The sequence below is a fragment of the Varanus komodoensis genome, unplaced genomic scaffold (genome assembly GCF_004798865.1).
Source record: "Varanus komodoensis strain SLA01 unplaced genomic scaffold, ASM479886v1 scaffold12, whole genome shotgun sequence".
Lineage (NCBI taxonomy): Eukaryota > Metazoa > Chordata > Lepidosauria > Squamata > Varanidae > Varanus > Varanus komodoensis.
The window spans coordinates 29740556-29758750 of NW_025335349.1; the positions used below are offsets into that span (position 1 = coordinate 29740556).

General features: G+C 43.8%; 1 protein-coding gene across 3 annotated transcripts in view; it reads left to right on the forward strand.

Annotated features, from left to right (window-relative positions):
- Positions 1-18195, forward strand: part of ANKFN1 (ankyrin repeat and fibronectin type III domain containing 1) — a 302123-nt gene that overhangs the window by 133747 nt on the left and 150181 nt on the right. For 2 of the 3 annotated variants that reach the window (XM_044422144.1, XM_044422147.1), the window contains exon 1: positions 9756-9829. The exons of the other annotated variant lie outside the window; for it this stretch is intronic. The gene's annotated coding sequence lies outside the window, so the exon portion shown is untranslated. Of the gene's footprint in view, positions 1-9755; positions 9830-18195 lie in introns of those variants that run through there. 3 annotated transcript variants of the gene reach the window in all.

The following is an 18195-nucleotide window of genomic DNA, read 5'->3' on the forward strand; positions in this document are numbered from 1 at the left end:
AACAACTATCAACTTACTAAATGCATGTGTTAATATACCAACAGGTCAATGATGTACATATTTATCCATGTAGATACTTAATTTCTACACTGCCAAACAATGTGGAATAAAACAAAAATAAAGCATCATAAAATGATATTAAAAATTAAAACCGTATTTTTCAATTAAGCCGCTAGAACCAGTTCATCCTGCTAGGCCTGCTGGAAGATGGCTTGCATCACCAGCCCCATGTGCTGTTTGGAGATGGTAGATGCCTCAGCAAGGAGGAGAGTCACAGCTTGGCAGGGAAAAGATAGTAAGGTTGGTGCCAGGCAGCCCTTAGTGGCATGATGATGCTGTAATTTGGGGGCTGCTACAAAGAAGGCTCTCCTCTTTCTTGCCACTAGCCAAGCCACCCATAGAGATGGCATTCAGAGGAAGGCCTCAGGTGTTGAGCTTTGTGTCTGAGTACATTGTGCTTGGAAGAGCCACTTTGTATATAAAGAGTAAAGAACAAAACAGAGTAAAACCATAAGCAAACAAACAGAAAGTCAATCAACAACAAAGCTTGCTGATAACTTGCTGCCAAACCCGGAGCTCCCTAAACAAAAGCACGTCTGCCATCTGTTGCTGCTGCTTTGATAGACACAGCTTCTTCCAAGGTCCTTGTGGAATGTAAACTGTCTTTTCACAAACAGCTGCCTTTGTAGGGCCTCATCTCACAGGCTACAAGCCAAGCGACTGCACAGCGTCTCTTCCAAATTTTGCAAATTGGACTGCTGTGTCTAATGACTAAGCTCAGCAGTGTTTCAGGGTCACCTGGATTGTTGGGCACTGGGCATATTTATATGAAAGCATGTGCTGAGCTATTGCAGAGGGCTGGGAGAAGAAATGCCCCTGCAAAGCAGGCCAGGTCCCCTCACGTGGTAAATCAACAAGTTGTTCTGGGGCAAGGAGGGTACAGTTTAGGTCAAAGGAGTCTGCCCCACTGACTCTGAATAAGACAGCATGCATCTTCTCTAGGTTTGTTGTGCCATTTGCTGCCAACTTAAATCCAGGCCACACAATGTGGCTAATGTTCCCATGTGCTGGGAAAGGCAGGGCTGGATTGTGTATTCCAGAGGGTACACACACTGACCGGCGGGGCTTTGTTCTGACTTCCACAAGGCTGCCACTGGAATTTCAGGCCAGATTCAGCAGAAGTGTACGTTCCCTCCCTCTCTGCACTATGAGAAAACACTGTGCTGCTCCGAAGCATTGCTGGAATAGTGAAGCATGGAGAGGAGGAGGCAAAACCAGCCATATTGTCTGTAATAAATAAAGTGTGCCAAGCAGAACCCATGCAGCTTACTGCTGCACACTACACTCAACCAGAACCTGAGAGCACAGCGTCGGAAAGACGCCAGCGCTTCCTGGTGTGGCAAAACGCTACAAGAGGGCTGACCTGCAATTAAGGGCTTGTAAAACATGGTGTTAGTTCAAGTTCAGCACCTTATTGCTGACAGTTTTCAATACTGAGCAGAAACATCTAAAAATAGATTAATTGGAAAAGTAGATCGCTACAGTAGAACAGCCACTCTTGATCAAAATGCCCGTTTCCTAAGTACTTGCAGCAATGCAAGTATAACGTTATCTGCTAATGTTGCTTCCTCGTTGTCTGGAAAAACCTTGGGTAAGCCTGGAAAGTTGGAAATGCTTTGTTGTTTCCATTCCTGGGCTGATTTATTATAAGACTGATAGTGTTGGAGTACGATTGTGTTGGGCAGGCCAATAATACCAAAAGTTCATATTTTACCATAAAGTAATGGATTTATTTTCTCTACTCATATGCTACTATTTTTTGTCCCAAACCCAAAGCGTTAATAAAAACTAGATTGGTGTTACTTTACTCATTTCATGTGAGTTTTCTAAGGCAGATGGCAGCTACAGTAATACCCCTTTGTATGATAAACTAATATTTGGACAAGTGAGTTATTTCCCTGAGGTCATGGAATATGCATGTCATCAAGGGAATTGCCGCCTTTTGAAGTTGGATCATCATGCTGTTTGGAGAGTTGCATCTGATTGGGGTATATGGGGGTGGGAAGAGACCTACATCTTTGTGACATCAAATGTAAATTATCTCATATTCACTGGGGGTATATACATATATATCTCCTGCTTTTGATTTCTTGCCCTTACGTTTGTGTGTCTGTGTTTTTCGACCCTGGAAGACAGCTACAGATAGGAATAACAGACATGTTATGGAGCTGAACATGTACGCATGACAGTTTTCCCTCTGGTTCTTGAATGGCGTTTTGGCACAGTCTGAAACTAAATATGTGACTTGAGATGCTTCCACTTGCAGCTGTAACCAAGCAATTGCCCTGCCTCATCCAGTGGATTTTACAGAGAGCACAGATGATGCCATCTTCCATTCATAACCCCCCACCCCCACTCCCCATGCTTCTCAGCCACTTCTCCCAGCATTTTTTCTTCAGAAAAAGAATTCATGCAGGAGGGCAAGAAGGAATCATGGCCCAGTGCCTTTCTCCGGGAGTTCTAAGAGCTCACAGTGTAAATGCCCACAGATGTTTCAGGCAGCAAATTTTCTCTTGATGATGATGCAGCTTTTACAAACACTGGAGAACTGGAAGCAATCATTGCATGGCATAATCCAAATTCTAGCTGATAGTTGGAAATCTATAAATTTTATAATTCATCTTTGCATAAAGTAACTGATTCATAATAAAATGTCATTTTGGAAGGGACTGAGGGCTATCAAATTCAAGTACCTGTTCCAAGGCAGGATTACTTACTTCCTTAATTTCTAACAGCATATCCTATGTGTCTATTTAGGAGCAATTTCCAATGAGCTGGTGTGGTGCTGTGGTTAGCGTGTTAGACTGGGATTCAGGAGACCTGAGTCCTAGCCCTAGCCTAGCCTACCTCACAGGGTTGTTGTGATGATAAAATGGAGAAGAAGAGGATCATGTAAGCTGCTTCAGGTTCCTTGGGGGATAAAAAAAGGCAGGATATACATATAGTTGACAAGTTCTATTCCTAGTAAGTGCCTGTAGGATTACAGCTTTAATCAACTTTACATTTTGAGAGTGAACATGTAAATTAAAACACTCCTTCTAGGAATGGGGTTCCAGGAATTTTCTTGGATATGGGAGGCAAGTGAGTCTAAAAACAACTGGCTTTCAAGGAAACATAATGATTGTTGTGATTAAAAGTTGCAAAGTAACAACCTACGAGAGCCTGAGGGCTGAAGAAATGCTCTTTCAACCACCATTCCATTAGACAGATGGGAACTACGTAAGCTTGGCATCCTCGCAAGAGGAAAAAAAGAGGGGTATAAATGCAAAGTGATGTGATGATGTCATCTTTCTTAGGTTGTTTCTTCTGAACAATACAGTTTGAATAGGTGGTACTGCTGAGAGCAAGCAGGATGATGGGCTTTGGCAAGTGCTCCCCTAGCTCGCCAACCAAGTGGCTATTGCTGATTGAAATTTGGAGGATGAGGACTATTTCAGTGAGGCTGAGGAGCATGGGTTTGCTCAAGGCCCTGAGGCGCAGCAGGAGGAGGAAGGGGAGGAAATTAGTTCAAGGGCAGACTCTGCATTGTGCCAGACAGACCCTGGGAATGGCTTGGACACACAGCTAATGGGACAGGCTGCTGAGAAAGAGGGGTTCCCAGATGCAGAGCGGCCCCCTCTTTGGAGCTGAAACCCATAGGTAAGCACCAGCAGAGGTGATTGGCCCAATCAGAGGAACAGGAAGTGGAAAGGTGGCGTGCCCACTTTCAGAGAGCCCCTCCTTGAGAATTGGGCCACAAGCATGTTCATAAGGAGAGTTCTTCGAGGCAATCACCAGACCGGCTTCAGCAAACCACTCTGTGCTTGCTCAGAGTCATTCTGCGTGACTTGCACTGGAAGTTATTTATTTATTTATTTATTTATTTATTTATTTAAAACATTTCTATGCCACCCCCATTGCAACAAAGCCTTGGGGCGGCTCACAACATCCATAAACATAAAAATTACAGTCAATAATTTAAAAACTGGTACCATCTCGAGAATGGAGAACATCGATCAGAAAAAGGGGCTGAGGCTTGTGTTTGGTCAAAGCAGGAACTAGGTAATTACTTGCTGGTAACACGCACACCCCAAAATTAAAATAGATACATTTGATGGAGTGCTGTAAGAGTACAAACACATTCCCATATTCGTGTGCCACTTGCTGGAGGACTTCTGGACCTGGCGAGGGCCCTGCTCTACTGTTGCCATGACATGCAAGTTGGCAGAGCACCCCACTGGGGCATCTTCACAGGTAGCAGGGCTTCCATAGTGAAGCAGCAGAAACAGAGTGGGAGCACGTGAAGGTGCAAGGGAAGATCATTGTGTCACATGGGGAGGAACCAATTCTCTCAGATTCTTATTTTTCTAGTCTTAAACTCAGTCTGCTCAGCCTTGGACACTGAGAATTCCTCCAGTCTTAAGTTTCATTCAACTTGAACTGTGTGAATGTCTTTTAAAGAAGGTTTTATTAAAATGTGTGAGCATTTTTGTGTGCATCTCTCTTCCAATAAGTGTATTTTTGCCCATTGTTTCTATTTCCCTAATAAAATGCCCTTTTAAAAACATTATTTTAGCCCAGTGCGTGACTGGAGAACTCTGCAGCAAACTTCAAAGGAGAACTAAGTTTCAGTTCACATAGTGGTTTGGAAGTGTGAAATTCGTTAAATTCACATTAAAATATGAACTGAATTTATTTCTCCCCAATTCCCACTTACAACAGACCATAACTGCACAACAAGGAAACTTTATACCAGCCCCAGATCTGCCATTTGCTTTTTTTTTCAATTTTACAACAGAGAAGGGAAAAATGGAGTGGCATCTAAGAAGCAAACCCAGGAAGACAGTTCAGAACAGGATTTTTTAAATGGCATACTGCTGACTTCTAATATTCATAACTCATGGCCACAGTCATCTTTTGCTTCCTATTCCTCCTAAAGTTTGACCGTATAAAGAATGTGGGGAAAGGATGAATGAGACAAAAACATTTCTAAACCAGACCCAAAATTGAAGTGGAACATCCTTATTAGGACCAACCAGAAAGCAATGAAATAGTCTTCAAACTTAACAGGACTTCTCTTCAGGCTGGTCATCATGTCAACCAAAAATAGCAAAAACATCTATTGGGGGCATGGTGGAAAAGCCAGAATGTGGGCCATTCAGAAATGTAATCTCAGAATTAAAACAGAAACCTTTCTTCCCTATGTCATATGATGATATATATGAAATGGGATCTTTGGACTTGGTGAGGGGGAACAGGACATCTGTGATCTACTGTTGGAACAGTAAATTCCTTCCCTTAAGTCTTGTCTCTTTGCTTGTAAGAAGACTCTCGTGAAATGCTAAGACTCCTATTTTCATCTAGCATGCCTTCCTGGCCAGTTCCCATAGGTTTCCTCTACCTAGCCTGTCCCATCCTGGTTGTGCATTTGCATTACCCCAGACAAACTGATGAGGATGAAGAGGAATTCCCAGCAGGGATTCCCATCATCATGGAGGCCAGAGGGAAATTGTGCTGCCAGACTCATGGGAGACAATGCTGCCACCCATAACTTGGTTCACATGCCCTACTTGTTCACACAAGTGGTTGCTGAGAGGCTGGCTCAAAATGGTCAGTACCCTCTGTGACAAACTTTAGCCAAGGTGCAACTGCCAGAAGAAATGCCATTCTGTAGGATCAACTTGGATGTCTCTCAGCTGGCAATTAAAATGAGCCTCCAGTCATGTTGCTTCTCCTGCCAAAACCTCTGAAACAGGTTTGGGGTTCACTTTCATGACTGCATTAGAGTTCCCTGTGCGAAGATCAGAGAAGTACTCCGTAACAACTTTGTGAGAAAGGGTCCAGCCACATACACAATACAGCAAAAAAAAAAAAAGATGACACAGAATGGACCCAGAGTTGGATTACCTATGTGAAGGCTAAATATGTCATGCAGATTTAGAAATTATTAAAACAGAAAAGCAGTGCATCTCACCACAGCGGGCAAAGTGTGACCCGCCTAGGGGCTCACTGTTCATGGGCAACTTCAAGCTTCCTTCTTGCTTTCTCCCAGGATGGCCCTTGCTCTTTTAAAGTGGACTTGACTTGCACAGCCCTTCAAACAGAGGCCTTTTCTTTGTAAGAGGCCATCCAAGTTGGTGGCCAGATTGCAGCAGATATCAGTGTCCACAAGAGAGCATTAGCACTGGGGAATTTGGTGGACAGAATGGAGACTTACCCATTCCCCCCCTCCATCATTTCTCTTTTTTGAAAAGCCCCTTCTCCCAGGCACTGCCCACTGTCCGCTCTGCCCACCATCAGAGTTCCAGACCTTGCCAACACAGGAGCTCGCCCCAGGACACGGCAGAGGACAGTTTGGAAGCTGGAAAGTTGCTTGAGATTCCACCAGCATCATTCTATTTCATTTCAACAAGAGTTTGCTGGTCTTCCAAAGCTCTAGAAATCAGGCAGATCCCAAGGGTTCAGTGATTTCTAATTCACTGCTCAGCCTTTTCTACATGATGCTTTTAACCCACCGCTTGACCAAGGCTTCTGCTTCTAGCTTCTTTGTGGGATCCAGAACAGCTGCTTGGCAGATGTTTTCACCCTGTTTTTTTTTTTCCCCTTCCCTGTGTTTTTCAACTTTCATGACACAGCCACCAGGGGTGCTGTGGTGCAGCAGGTACAGCGAGTTGCATCCTGCCATTCACAGATACAACAAGATGATCGTTCTTGGTGGGGAATGTTGGAATGGTTGCCAGGACAGGAAGGGCCCTGGATGGTGATGATGTCACAGAAACCACCCACAAACTACCAAGAAAGCACAAGAAAGGCCTCATCTAGAAAAGCTTTTTGTATTGATTTCTGAGAGGCTATGCAAGATATTTATTGAAAATGCACTTCTACAAACATCCATCATAACAGACAAAGGTTTTCTGATACTTCATTGTAGATCTTTTCTCATACAGCCTACAGGTGTTTGTTCTGTAAAATGTTCCTGACACCATTCTATATTGAAAAACATATTCTCTCCCTTGTCCATGAAAAAAGGATGAATTAATATTACTGAAGAGATTTATTTTCCTAACCCCCATTGAATTGCACAAATACCTTTAACTGGATTTAAGAAACGCTGAGATAGAGTCTGTGTCTGCATTCTAATAATTTAAGCTTCTTAGGAGAAACCCTGTACTTCCCTGGCATTCAGTAATGAATTTGTGCACTTGAACATACCTGTGGCAGTGATCTTAAACACATTTACAAGGGAATAAGCAGAAATGAAATGCAAATAACATGCATAAGTTTAGGCTGTATAAGCTCCGATCTCTTTCTTCTTAGAGACTTGCATTACAAGTCTATCATACAGGTTTCACATTTTAACACATATGCTTTCAAACCAGTGCAGAGTTTTAGGGTTTTTCTACTCAAGGCATTTATTGTGAATTTGTGATCCCTTACTTAGAGAAGTTTGTGGGTCAGTTTCACTGATGTCAGCTTCCTTTCAGAGCCTCAGCCTTCCAGTCATTTTCATAGCTTATTTTAGAGTGAGGGTAATGCAGCATTTTAAGGGAGAAAGTCATTATTCCCCATGGAAACCTTGTGTAAATTCTAAGGTCTTCTCTATACCACATCACTGCTTTACATCCTTTAGTGGAATATACAGGAAAGACAGGGAGTCCCCTCCCCCAATAGCCTCATGTAAAAGAGAAAAGCAGTGTGGTAGAGTGGTTATAGGTTATAGGCTCAGGAGTTCTGGGTTCTAGTCCCTGCTCAGCCATGATGCCAACCAGGTCATTCAGGGCCTGTCACAGACTCTCAGCCCAACCTACCTCACAAGGTAGTTGTTATAGAGATAAGATGGAGAGCAGCAGGAGGAGAATGATGGAAGCCACTTTGAGTTATTTGAAAAAAGAAAAAAGGTGGGGTATAAATTTAATAAATTAATATATCTATAAAAGGATATTCTTCCTCCCAAAAAGAAAATAAAAATGGAAGATGAAGCCTCAAGAAAGCAGCAAGTTAAACACCTCATGCAGAAAAAACCTTGGACAGGTGCAGAACATTCTCTTTAGCTCCTTATTTTGACTCTGAGTCAACAGAGGGTTGTCCCAGCCTTGGGTGTCAGAGGCAAGGAAAGCTGGCTCTCCTTTGATCAGTGTATGAAAGAGGGAATGTCATCTGCAGGCTACATCTGCTGCAACTCTCTCCTCTGCACCTCTGTCAAAGGTGTGAATCCAGCAATTGCAGGTTCCAGGGCCCAGGAGGTCCAGTGAAGTCAGCATGGACAAGGGCTGGGCAAAAAGCAAGGTCTCAGCAGCCAGGGCCACGGGCAACCTGGTCCCCAGGCAATGCAGTAGGCAAGGAATGGGCAGGATGGTTCAGTTTAGAGGCCCTCCCATGAAAGAGAGGCCACATTCTGGAAACTCTGACCAACATGGCTTCCGTAGAGACCCTGCTGTTTTTATGTGGACCCTGTCAGGGCCACACGCAGCTCCTCTGTGAGCTGTTAGCAAGTGCAGTCCTCCTAAGGAAGCCTCTGGCAACTAAGCAGACCTTTTCTCACACAGACCCCTTTGGCTTAGTCCAGTTCCTGTCTTTTCAGGTAGGCTTCTGCCTGAGGGCTTGGAGGTCTCTCTGCCTCCAACTCAGAGCCAATCTCTTCTTCTCTACCAGCGATGCCCCCTTGACCGTCACCCCTGAGGCGATGCTGGTGGCATCTTGGGCCTCCAGCACTTTCTTGAAGGAGGATCGTGACATGCGAGCCCGGTCTCCTTTTGGCTCTGGGGCCACTCCTGCCATTAGGCAGAGTGAGGCAGTTGCCTCCGAAAGCAGACCCCTGCGAATGGGCAGTGGGGCTGAGGCACTACAAAACAGAGCTGGCTGTGCCACACCACTTGCCTCAGGCTCCTAAGGTAGCCTGCCGCCCTCCCCTATGGTAGGATATGTTGCCGCTGGTGCTGAAGTAACCACTAGCCCAATCAGTTTTGCTATACGGAATGAGGAGGCACCATCTTATGCTTCACGTCAGACAGCAAAATGTCCTAGGTATTTACCGTGCATCCTCAAAGTATTTTGTACAAAAGAGCCAGGAAAGAGCTGCCCTTTTGTCTTTTCATCTTTTCCGGTTCTCCAGTACCAAGTACTGGAGCTACAGTTCCAATAAATACTATAGCCTGAGTCACCTGCAGAGTTATCTGCTCTTTGCTGACCTTGATTTGGTTCACTACAAACAGCAGTTCTGCCTTAGGAGAAGAGGTAATAACAGTGTGGCATGTGAATGCTTTTCTTTTCTTCTGTCTGAAGGGAGATTTACCCAAAGCAAAATCTGAAGAATTGTAATCCAAGGAGAATTTTTAATCACTTTTGAATCTGGTATTACTTTTTAAATATAATTTTCATGAATGGTTCCTGTTACTTCTGTTTTTATATTGTGTTCTTATTGTATTTTGTGTGTTGTTGTAAACCACCCAGAAAGCTGCAGCCAGTGGGCAGAATGGAAATAATAAAAAAAATACAAGTGTTAGTCCTTCAGTACTGTTTGTTAAGGCATTCCCAGAATCTCCCTGAAAGGTAACAGAGGGTTGCTAGAGGGTTACTAGATACTTACCAGGGTTATGTTCAAAAATGCATCTATTTGGAGGAGTTGTGGATAAATATGCATATGGCAGAGACAGTTGTGCACAAAACTAAATGTGAATTTTTGTGCATTTTTTAAATTGCAAACTGATGTAGAAACTGGATGGAAAGGACTCGTGACTGAGTACGCGTGAAACTGGCATGGGCACGATATAGACTGATTCATCAATCCCTAGTAAGTACAGTACAATTCTGTATTTGTTTACTGTGCCCAGTGGGACTTTCTTCCACGTAAGTTTGCATGGGATCATAGCTTTAAGCCTGCTGAAACAAATAGGTTGAGTGCTTCACTCTGAGCTGGATTGTAGCCTTTGCATTTTCCTATGCTTAATATTGTTGAAACACAGCACTATTTTTCACCCATTGTTTCAAATCTCATTGCCTCCTCTCTCGGGAATTCATTTGCATTACAAATCACAATTTTATTTCTGCAAACGGCTGGCAGATAATAATTACTGCTTAAACTGTCAGCTAAAATATGCCCAAAGTATGCTTGCTATACCCACATGCTAGATGACTTTGTTGTCCACCAAAGGAAATTAATTATACTTTATTGCTGAACAGCTTTGAATGAATTGGAAGTGGTACAGCCAGATGAAAGTGAGGCAGTTGGCAACTAATTAAAATTGATTGTCCCCACCACCACTGCTCCTGTAGAAGGGCTGGAAAATTGCTGTCTTACTTTGTTTGTTCAAAATGCACTCATTTTTTAAATAATTGCTTGGTTTTCAGAATTTCCTTTTGGGCTATAGAGCAGGGTTGAAAGGGATGCATGGAAATGTTCTTCAAAGTCAACAGTTTAGCCTGTTCTATCAAATAAAGGGCACACACCTGTGAATACAGAGGGGCAGGCATATACTGTGTGTGCTTCAGACTCCAGGTTCTTTTCTTGGTGTGCCTTGGTTTGGCTAGAAAACCTTGGGACCTTGGAGAGCCATTGCAACTAGTCCGTGTTCACAGAACTAGGTGAGATGAACCAAAGGTCTGACCCACTATGTGGTCCTTCCTGTGTTCCTGTTTAACTGCTAATACCTGCATTGCCCTTTTGGGGAGAACCAAACACTGTCACAGATTTACCAGGAATTACACTCCTTTGCTGTGCTCTGCTGTGTAGTGTTATTAACGGGCCTGGGCACCACCAGCTACCTATTAGCAACCAAGCCAAGCTCAAGGTCTGGCTTTTGACATATAGAGCCCTGAATAGCTAGGAACGAGTGTACCTGGTGGATCACCTTCCCCAAGGATTGCCTTGTGATCATTACGATCATTGGAAAAGGCCTTGAATCTGCAGACTCAAAAAAAGCAGCAGGCTCAAAAAGAAGGCCCATAATGTGGGCTGCATCAAGGCCCATCATATGAAGAATTTCATAAGATGGAAGCCTTCTCTGTTGAGGTACCCCCTCCCCGTTATGGAGTCCTATTCCCCACCCCCACCGCAATATCTGGTAGGCACTGCCTATGGCATGCATTACATACCAATGAAAGCCCCCCCCCCCTTTTCCCCAGGCCTTCCCGGAATGATTGCGGCACCTAGTTTGCCTGTTAATTATGGTGCTGTGCGTACAGTGCTTGGTTTTAATCTGTTTATGTTTTATGTAAGTGTGTTGCATAAACTTCCTTCCTTATCCTCACCATAGCAACAGCAGTCATCAGCAAGCAGGTAAAGAGCACCTGTGCTGTGCAGAAATGCTGTACCTGTGGTGGCCAAATAGGCAAAAGGGTCTCCTGCACCCTCAGGACAAGCTACTCCTACGGAGAGTTCCCTCTCTGACCCCATCATCAAAAGCACAGGAGTCCTGCCCCGGCACCTAGGGGGTGGGTGGCAAGCGGGGTGAAACGGGCAGGTTTAACCACAGCTTCTGGCATGGCCTTCTAATGTTCCATGACAGGGAGATGCAAGGATTTAGCAAAAGGTGCAGCAAGAAGGGGAAGGAGATGCAAGCTAGTATGAGCTGTGATTGATGTTTCAGTTGATTACCTTTGCAGTTAAATTGGATAAAGCTTGTAGCCCTTGTTGCTAGTCAGCAATAGCAATGTTTTGCTGAGGGGGAAATATGTAAGCTGTTCTGTCCTCCAGGGCTCTGACCTCGTTTGCACAAAATATAATGATGTAGTTCAATTACACCGCCAGCCTCTGCAGGGTGATTGAGGCCTGCATTCGTGTGTCACAAGGCTTTGTGTGGCCCTCTCATTATTATTCTAATATTACATTTATGTCTCACCTTTTTTTCTCTTGCAACAAACTCAAGCCAGCTGACAAGGTAGTCTTCTCCAATTTATCCCCACAACAACCCTGTGAAGTGGGTGAGGCTGAGAGCAGGTTGGAAGTTACAGCCAAGGAGGGACTAGAACCCAGCTCATGTCATTCTTTTAATGTTAGATCTAGGACTGAGCCCAGGTTTTGGAGTGTCTTTGTCCAAGAAACCTTCGCTGGCCCCCTCCCTACCTTCTTACTGCCAGTACAATCAGCTTTCCTGCTCCATTTTCTCATCATCGTCAGTGCAGGCATGACAGGCTCAGAGCAAGGGGGAGCCAGCTGCTGCTGCTTCTCACGCCACAAGCGGCTGGAAGACAAGGAGGCTGCCACAGTGGAGACAAGAGGAGTGAGGCCAAGGAGTCCTCTGCTCTGATCTGAGACCAGGGATCAAGTCCCTGCTTAGCTTCTTCTACGCCATCATGGACTCTCAAAGGCACACAAGGCATCCACCATGTTGAAACCAAGCAGGCAGGCCTGGGGCTGACCTGACCTTGGAGGGGAGACTTCCTGGGAACTGCATGAAGCCACCCCGAGTTCCACTATGGGAGATAGAAATATAATGAATAAATAAATACACCATTCCGTGCCAACCTTGATGCTATGACATAAACAAAGATGGCTGGCACAGAGAGCCTTTCTTCTCCAGGTTGCCTTGGTGATACCTAGCAGAAGATGGCATGTGCAACAGTGCTGTGGAGCGCAGGTTTTCCTTCCCAGTTCACTGGCTGTGGAGAAGCTGTGAGTGTGTTTGACGCTATGCCATGCAACTTGTTTTGGTGGACATTATTGAAGATAGGCAGAAGAGCAAGACTTCTTTCTTTCTTTTTTTATAATACCTTGGCCCTAGGAACTTTTTTTTTCTTTTTATGCTAGTGGCTTATTGTTTGTTTAATTAAGTGAATAATACATGGATTTCCTTGCTACTCTGAGATCTAACGTGATCCTGTGTATATATTTACTCTTATGAACTTACCATTTTTCTTTTCTATCCCTTTCCCCAAAGCAGTGTCCAAACAGCAGCTTCCGGTGATCATTTTCTAAGGATGTTATAAAGCTAAGGGTTACATTTATGACCCCATTTTCATCTGCTGACATCTGTCTTGAAAGAATTGTATATGAGGATTCCCACCCCCCCTTCCAGTATGACTTTGATAAACACTATATAGGGCACTTGACCTATGCAATTCAAAGCCACAAGGACTATTTGCTACAGTCCTGGGAGTTTTCTTATTGCTTCTAAAGGCTTTGGTCTAAAGAGAGCTCCAAAACCAGCCCCAATATTTGTAGCAGATTCATTATGTGGCTGCTGATGTGTGCTTCTTTGAGTAGTTTTAAATTTCAGTTGGCAGTAAGAGGAGCTGGGGCAAGGCCTATAAAATTATATCTTTCTTGCATTCATTTTCCCATGCCACATGAAGCTTTCATTAAGATGATATAGCATTTTTATTTGCCTTGAAATCTTAGTTTCATGATGCTAATTTGGTTCAGATGGTGGCACCAGTCACATGAGGTTTTGAGAACTTTGATGGTCTACAGGACAATCAGAATTATTTCCTGCCAAAGAAGAGAACTTTTTAAATGTATAGGTAGTCACATCTATTGTTGGTTCTGTTGCATTGCATGTAAAACCAATGGCAAGCTTGCCAAATGAAAATGGCCTTCCTCCAACTGCATCCCACCAAAATATGGCAGGGAGAATGGTGGTTGGCTGATCTGTAGGGTGTTAGGGCATTCCACTGTTGTGCAAAGTCCAACATCAATATTTCCACGGGTTCTAATAGGTTTCAGTGCCCTACCTTTTAGGGCTAGACTGAAGCATACCCTAGGGCCACGCTACACATGTGGCAGTGCTCTGAATCCCATGCAGGCAGATCCCCATGGCCCGGCCTTTTCTTAAAGAGGCATGGGAACCAAAAGATGCATGCAATCATGGATGACTGCCTGGATTAAGTGGCAGTTTTCTGCCTTCTGCCACACTTCCTGGAGCAGAGCTCTTTCTCCATGATCTCTGTGGGCCTTGCGATAACAGGGGTGGCAGTGTCAGGTACAGTGGTCATGTGGGCACAGGTTTTAACATTGTCTCTCCTCCCTCCCCTGCCACAATTTCTTTTCTGCTGTCCCAGCACCAAGAGATGATCCAGGCACTGCACTGTTCTAATACGGTTTGAATAGTAAACTACCATGAGGATAATTTGAATCAAAAAGCACGATGGGCCATTTCACCTTCACTCTCCCTAACCCTAAACCTAACTGCAATCCTCAGCCTCAATTTATCCTCAGGCCAGCCTTGTGAGGCTTTGTCCGACAACGACCTCATGGCTACGTCTCTGTAGCCCACTGCTCTGAACCACCACCGCAGCCAGCTTGGTTCTGGTAGCCCCCTGCATTGCGGCAGATTATTAGAAGAGAAGACACGCAAAGAGACCTTATTGGTGGCAACTCCCATGGCAAGAGCCTTCCCAGGGCCACCTGTGGCAGGATGTTGGGGGCTACGAGAAGCAAAAGCTGGTCTAGGTGGGGAAACAGCACTATGGCAGGGAGCTGGGAGAAGTGAGTGCATCCCTAAGATCCCAGCTTTGCTTCTGCGCTCAGCTTTTGCCTTTCTGAACCTTCTCAGTGCTTCTGCCTTCAGGATCACTGCTTTCCCACTGAAAAGAACAGCCTTTCCAGCCCCCACCAATGCCTGGCTCTCAGCAGGCTGGGGTGGTTTATAACTGCCCATTCATCTGTATGCAGAGATGGGGTGAGCATGTATTTCTCTCTGTGTGGGGGCACTGTTCACGTATGGAAAGCATGCATGTGTTTGTTTATTTATTTTTATTATGCTTAGATCCTGCCCTTTCCCTTTCAAGAATCTCAAGTCAGCTTACATAATTCTCCTCCTCTCAATCTTATCCTCTAACAAGAATTCTGTGAAGAAGGTTGGGCTGAGAGTCTGGCTGGCCCAAAGTCACCCAGTTGGCTCCATGGCTGAGGCATGATTAGAACCCAGATCACCTGAATCCCAGTTCTGCACTCTTAACCACTACACCACACAGTTCTCATATGGCTTTGTGTGTCTTTTTATGGGTATGTGTTGTGCCTACACACAAGTGTGGAACCCCCATAATTGCATCCAGTGTGAGATGCGGCCTTTTGCCTTTGGGGCAAAAAGTTTGTGCACCCATGCTGTGTAACCAAGGGACACGCCAATCACCATATGACACTCTCAAGAGAAACTGCTAAGCCCTTACTCCAATCTCCACTGAAAGGTTCAAATGCTGGTTTGCTTTTTTTGATCCCCAAATAGAGACCCCACTACCTTGGTAGCAGTAGTTCTACTTCAGCCCATTCAAGGAGAACAGGCCAGAAAGGTTGTGGTCATGGGGATTATTAGTTATTTGGCTGCATATTAGGAGGCTCAATCACGTTGTTTCATGCCCTTTAAGAATCTTAGTGAAGCATCAAATCACAGAGGCAGCCATGCATTCTTCTTGTATTTCAAAGAAAATATAAAGTGTTTTTGTGATTTGAGAGAAACTTAAACTTTTATTGTTCCCTTGGAATGCCTGTTCTATGGTGCTGTATTTTGGGAGATATGATAACATTATTGAACTATTCTTTTTAAGAAAAATAATATAAACATGAATGCCTTAGCAACGGTGGTTCTCTTAATATGTGACTTGGTAGTTACATTAAAACTACTGGGAGGTTAGGAAATGACCTGTCTCTGATGTAAGTTAATGAATAGTGCAAAGTCTACAAGAAATGGCAACAAGTCCTCTGTTGCTGCTCAGTTTAAACCATCAGAAATACTGGCTGAAGATACACTAGGCAATTTCAGGCTCAGTCCATTAGGATCATTAAAAAACTGAATAAGGTTCTTCAGAGGAATTGTGCAAATGTTTTGGCTACAAACAGCTGATTTGTTCCAAATTTGTAAAATTTCCCTGCTAATGTGAGGAGAAAAACTTTCATCACATACCTCCCTCTGACCCCCAACTTTGTTTCCCTGATTCTTTTTGCTGACTTTTCAGCAAGTTTACTTGAACTCAGTACAGTTTACATCTAATGAAATATGTGTGGATTGGACTCTTCCCTTTTCCTCCTACTTCTGAATATGTCACTGGACAGCTTTCACTTTAAAAGCAGACCCAGACAATAAAATGTAAACCTCTAGGTCTGAATTCAAATACAGCCTCTTGGTTTTTGCAAGACATTATTTCACCATTTCACAAAAAAGAAAGAAAAGCAGGCGAGAATGAAATGGCTTCAAAATCATTATTATAATTTCAATCCAGTCCCAGTTTCCTCCACGAAGCATGCTAATGAGTGTGCTGATAATGAAAATGTGCCCTGGGCCTGAAAGAGGATGGGTAGATCTTAATAACTGGGATTTCAGTTATAACCAATCAGAGAGGGCAGAACACAATAGGCTATTCAGGTAGCTGCTTGGGCAGGAAGAATTCCAGGGGATGAAGGCTGCCTGGGAAAACTGCTCTGAGGAAACCACAGTGGGGGCTCAAGTCTTTGCAGCAGCAACAGTGCCCCCATGTTTTTGAGGATAACCCCCTTTTCCTCTTTCAGTACAAGTAATAATTGAATGAAGGCCCTTGAAGTAGAGCTGTAATTGCTTCTCCACCACACAGAACAAGACGCAGGGGGTGTTAAATGAAAGCACCAAAAGCAGCAAAAAGTCTTTTTTCCTAATAAGATTTGCTCTACACACATTAGCCAAGCAAAAGAGGCAGTTGGATACATGCTCTAAAGATGAAGTCCTTCTTGGGTTTGACAGTTCTGTGGTTTTTAATTTTTTTTAAAAAAAATTAAGGCTGTTTCATTTTATTTCTGAATTCAGTTCATGTAAAAAAACACAGATACTGTGCATCTTTCTGGCAGCAGTGTTTGATGGTGGCATTAAAACAATAGGACAATCTTCAGTCCATTCATTTCAGTGGTGAACCTTGTATTCATGCAATAGCTTTGGTTGTACCAGTGTCGTAGTTCAAAGGTCCATGGATTCTTCCTGGACCTTCCCCTGTTCACACTGAGGGAAATCCATGCCTACAAGTGGTGGTGGGTCAGGAAATCTCAGTTAATAGACCAGGAGAATGTACGCTGGGATCCACACAGAAGACCCACTTTCAGTCTATGCAGTGTATTGGCAGGACACCTAGGTACCCCTCTGACAGAGAAAACACTGCAGCGCTGCAGGGTAGCCAGCATACAGAACCAGCTACAAGCTTCCGGAGAATACACAGAGATGTTTATAAGTTGTGGATTTTTTAAAGTTCCAGTTTCAAGGCAGTGATGAGATTCCAAATAGGTGAGAAGGTGAGGACAATGGGGAATAATACAGAAACATTGAGAAATCATTGTAAGCATCAAGAAAAACATCATGACCCATTGAAGGCTTGAGTAATAGATAACAAAACAATCAGGAGTTACAGAAATCTAACAAGTTTAAAATGTTGTGCTTTTGAAATAAGAGATACACATTTCCTTAAGACAAAGCATGAGCAGGCCTGGTATTTTCACATTGCAAAGGAAGTACAATAATGGTTGCAACCCTCTTTCAGGTGGAGCTTGTCTGAATGAATATTGGAACCCCTGGGGCTGCCTGCTTTTCCCAGGCATATGGAGCTGGGCAAAAGTTCTAGTCCCTTGAGTGGAGATGAGCAAGGATACTGCTGCCAGATTTTATATTAAAAGACATGCAAAATCATATCTTTTTATTTGAGGATTTATTTGAAGTTTCCCAATAGGTGCATTAGGGAGAGTTGCCCACATTCTCAAGTAATGTGCATGGGGAAACCCACATAAGGCGGAGTGAATTGGTAGTAAATGTGTCTTTCAATTTTAGAAAAAGCGTAGTATTTCTTGCAATGTTTCCAAGTTTAACCTGTGACTGTGACTTCTGTCAAAATTAACAATAATGAAATAAACTAGAGAGGGGAACCCCTCTTACACCAATTATGCAGGGTTTCATAATAAATCTTAATTAGTCTGGCCAACAGCCTTGACCAAAACAAAACCACCATGGATAGGCCAAATTGAAGTCACCATTGCTGCTTGGTTACTGTAGCTAGGCTGTTGACCTTGGTGAAGCTTTTGCAGGTGTCAATAACATTTCTTCTTGAGGGTTGCATTTGTGCAATCAGTAGCCCCATTGGCAGGGCATTAACGAGTAGGCATGCTTCTGTGATGTATGAAGCTAGTTTGAAATCCTTGTGAGTGTGAAACAGCTGAATGTAGGCACAGGGGATAAGGGAGGAGCTGTGGATTGTGGTGGTGGATTGCTGGTT